Raw genomic sequence first — 4,752 nt, forward strand, 5'->3', positions numbered from 1 at the left:
CTTAGACAGTGAATACCATACAGAAAGAGATCAATAAAGTTATCATTATTTAGGTACAATGAGTATTATGAAACACATTTTACAGATATGGAAATTAAATCCCAGGGAAGTGAGGTGACTTTTCCAAAGACATGGAAGATCAATGGTATATTTAAGCCTTGAAAACAGTTTTCTGTTTTCTTTTCCTAATGTTTCCAGTAGTCAAATTAATGCAAGTGTTTTTTCTAGATATCTCTCTCATCCTGGGTTCCTCATCCAGTCTAATGACTTCGGTGAAAGTATGGATGGTGTTGACAGAGACCAGAGGTACTGCAGATTGTCCTACTCTATAGTTTATTGAGTGTCCTCACTCATTCTGATTAACGAGGAAAGCTTTTCTTCACATCCTTATTCTGGAGGCTATAGGCAATAGGGTTGAGAAAGACAGAAATGACATTATAGAACAGGGCTACCTTCTTGTCATCCTCTGGGGAGGGTTCAGAGCCAGGTCTCATATACATAACCATGCATGGAATACAAAACAGTGTGACTACAGTGATGTGTGAGGCACAAGTGGAAAAAGCCTTGATTCACCCCTAAGTAGAGTGAATCTTTAAAATAGCCATGAAGATTCAAACATATGAGGCCAGCATGAAGGATAATGGGACCAGGAGCAAGATGAAACCCAAGATAAAGTCCACGTGGTCATTAAGGAATGTATCTGCACAGGCCAACTTCAAGACAGCAGGAATTTCACTAAAGAAGTGGACGATCTCATTAGGACCATAGTGGGGCAGATTCATTGCAAAGACTGTGTAGACGAGGGCACAGATGAGACCACATAGGGCAGAGGTGACTGCCAGAAGAATACACCAAGTGTGGTTCATCTTGACCCCATGGAGTAGTGGATAGCATATGGTGACATATCTGTCATAGGCCATGGCTACAAAAATCCAGGTCTCAGTGATGCTCAAGATCAGGAAAACATACATCTGGGCCATAAACCCAACATAGGAGATTGTCTCACTCTTGCTTACTAGATGGACCAACATCTGGGGCACTGTGGTGGTGGCATAGCTGATATTCAGTAGAGAGAGGATGCTGAGGAAGAAGTATATGGGCGTGTGGAGGTGTGTACTTACTCTGATCAGAGTAACAATAAGCCCATTGCCCATGACTGTAAATAAGTAAATGAAGAGGAAGAGGAAGAAAAGGATCCAGTTGGTCCTGAGATTTCTGGAGAAACCCAGGAGAATGAACTTAGTTACAGAACTGTGATTTCTCAAGCCTTGGATATGCATGGCCTTCAAGAGGATATATTCTTGAATCCCTTGAAGTCTCAATGTGAGAACACCATGTGAGATCCAAAATGCAGGAATCAAAGGTATCTCAGAGCTAAATAATCAAACCAAGATATCCACCTCCTTGCCCAGGGAACATTCTATCCAAATTGGTCTAACATTGCTCCAAGCACTTATTAGGGATTCTATAAATATTTGTCAGTTTGTCTAACTAACTAGCCTTGATAACATTCCATGGGCTCTGTGGAAGAAATTGTACACAGAAGAAGGCTTATTTAGAACACACACACACACACACACACACACACACACACACACACATACACACACACTATAAACCAAAACAAGGAAGCTAGGGAAATAGAAAATATTTTATAGCAAATCAAAAACTTCTAGAGCTCTTTGTAGTTTCTAAAATTATTCTTTCCAATACCAAGACTAATAGATGCTACAGGGGACACTGAAAACATGAAAGCAGCTTCTTTTTGTCTTCTTTCTCTCCGATGCTGTACCTTTGAAAACCCACACACCGTAAGTTTTCAAGAAAAGGGAGAGTTTCGAATAAACTTTCTTTGAGAGAAGAGAAATCTTTCTCTTAGAACCTTTATCTTCTCACTCCCTCCATTCCAGCCCTACCTGCAGTGGTTACAGCTACAAAGAACAAACTGACTTGTAAAGATAGCCTGAGCATCAAGAATCAAAACCTAGAGAAAATTTTTGTGTAAAATGATGTGTATTTACCTGGGACTTCAGTGCTTATGTGTCTGGAAGCCATTTACAAAAAAAAAAAAAAAACTAATAAGGACTGCTCCACAGACATGTTGTTCATAGGAGAGAGCTGAGTGATGGGTGGGAATGGATCATCAGTTTAATCTGAACTCAATCCTCGATCCTATCTTGGTAGGCCTGGACAACAGAACATGATACTAACAAGTCCTCTTCTCTTAATCCTTTCTATGGTCCCTAAATTACTGCAACCAAATGCTAATAAAAAGCACCATTTCCAAACTCCAAAGAAGAAAACAGTCATTTATAAAATGTCACTCTATAAAGATGTATCGATAAATGTGATCTCATTAGATTATTATGACAACCCACTGAGGTCAGTGTCACTATTTTAATTTTATAAAATAAGCCATCCAAGTCCAGAGAGAGAGTAGGTGATGGAGCCAGGACCCAAACTCCAATTTCACACTCTTACCACCACATTAAGTTGAAATGTGTTTCTTCTACCATCAAACTTCATGAAAGGTTTAACAGGTTTCCAAACACAAAATAAGCCTACTTTAGGTAATGTAACGAGAGAAAACATACCTGTGCATTAATTTTTAGAGGGCAGAAAGTACATATTACACAGCATAGCAAACTGTCAGATATTTTCCAAAGAGGATCCAAAACCTAGGGTCAGAATTTCAATATCTGAGACATTGCACTGGTAGTGAAAGGTAGATATCTATCAATTTAGGTTAAAATAACACCACATAAAGCCACGGATAGGACTCAAGCCCAGATGGATGAGAAAAATGATATTATTATATTATTACTAGTGTTAGAGGCAGCATACAATATTATGGGAGTTAGCAGGATCTGATTTGAATCCTCACTCTAATTGTGGATACAGCCTAGGCTTTAAATACTAGTATATGCTGATAAATCTGGAATGTATTTCCATCTTTGATCTCTTCTATTAATTCATCCACCTAATTGCCTACTTGTCACCTATCTTCATTCATGTATCTAATAGAAATATTAAAATTAACATTAAAAAAATAAAAATAATAAATAAATAAATAAAATTAACATTTTTTAAAAGCTAACTTCTATTTCCCTATAAACCTGCTCCTCTCACAGTCTTCCTCAGCTCAGTTAATGGCAGAATGGTAGGACATCCTTTGATGTGGCTAAGGCTAAAAAAATGAACCATCATGTATGCCTTGCTGTAAACAAACAAACAAACAAACAAACAAATAAATCAAATCTTCAAAGTCTTCCTAACTTTTCTCTTTCTCCCACACCCCACATGCAAATATTGCTGGTTCCCTTTAAAAGATATGTCTCAAAAAAACATCACTTCTCATTATCTATACCATTACTACTCTGGTACAAGTCGTTATCTTCTTTTACCAGGAATATTGCCATATTCCCTAACTAGTTCCATGGCTTCGATTCTCTTTCCCCACAGTCTATTCTCAGCACAGTAACTAGAGTGATCCCATTCCAATGTAGGTTAGATAATTTAAAAATCACACAAATCCTATTATCAAAACACTAAGTGACTTCTTTTAGTGCTCAGAAGAAGGCCAAAGTCCTGATAAGGGCTCTAAGGTCCCCTGTCATCTCTCTGGCCTTATCTCCTACCTCTCATCTCTCACTCTATCTGCTTCAGCCATAAAGCCCTTCGTTGCTCCTCATTCAAGGCGTCCTTCTACCTCAGAGCTTTTAACTTACTATTTTCCTCAGATATCTTTATAGTTCACACCCTCACCCTCTTCAAGTATCTGCTCAAATGCTATTTTCTTGGGGAAGACTTGAGCCTTTCCTGAACATCCTGTTTAAAACTGAAATATCCCACACTCCATATTCCCTGTTCCTGTCTTATCTGTCTTCGTGGTGGTTCTCTCTTCTAATGTACTATTTAATTTTTCCAATTATCAGGTTCCCTCATGAGAATGCAGGAATTTTTAACCTTCTGGGTTCATTATATATCACAAGGCCTGGGATATAGTAAGCATTATAAATTTTGGATAAATGAATGGACCGAGTCTGAGCTGAGCTCCCAAGGAGCGAGCTACTGATATTACTTATGCTAGAACTGTCCTGGGTGCTGAAGTTTCCTTCCCATGGAGTTAGCTATTATGTTGACCTCGTTCTGGAATTTTCCCTTGGATTTACATAGCTCTCAACAGATTCATAAACAGAGGCCAATCCAGACCATTTACTTACATTAATCACAATCTTCCCACAATACCACAAGGTCAATACCTATGTTAACTGGATCTTACAACTGAGAAAACATATTTATCAGAATTAAGCAAAGACGCCAAGGGCTGCCCAGAGCACTGGTTGTAATTCTTGTACTTGCAATTTAAAAGAGAAAATGGCAACTAGAGTTTGTAGTACAGAAGACGAGATTATCAGTAAAAGACCTGCAAAATCATGTTATTTTAGGAAAAGTGGAAGAGACTGAGAAAGTTTAGTTTAAAGACTTATGAACTTTAGTGATCTCATAAAATATTTCAAAGGTTGTTATGCCCAAAAAGGTGGAAATGTATATTGTATGTTCATTCACAAAGGAAAAAGTTATAAATATGTGTGAAAGTTATGGGTCAAAGGAGGGCAAAATGAAGCTTAATTTATAAATAACAAAATTAAAAAAATTTTTTAAACTGCCCAATAATGAAACATCCTGCTCTTAGAAGGAGAGTGAAATAGCAAGTTCTTCATTTTTATTAGTGTTCAAGCCTGAGCTCTA

General features: G+C 37.8%; 1 pseudogene; it reads right to left on the reverse strand.

The window, feature by feature from the left end:
* Positions 1-333: 333 nt before the first annotated feature.
* Positions 334-1,280, reverse strand: LOC107499489 (annotated as a pseudogene).
* Between the last annotated feature and the right edge of the window lie 3,472 nt (positions 1,281-4,752).

This window comes from Rousettus aegyptiacus, unplaced genomic scaffold, assembly GCF_014176215.1.
Source record: "Rousettus aegyptiacus isolate mRouAeg1 unplaced genomic scaffold, mRouAeg1.p scaffold_m13_p_1, whole genome shotgun sequence".
NCBI classification, from domain to species: Eukaryota; Metazoa; Chordata; class Mammalia; order Chiroptera; family Pteropodidae; genus Rousettus; species Rousettus aegyptiacus.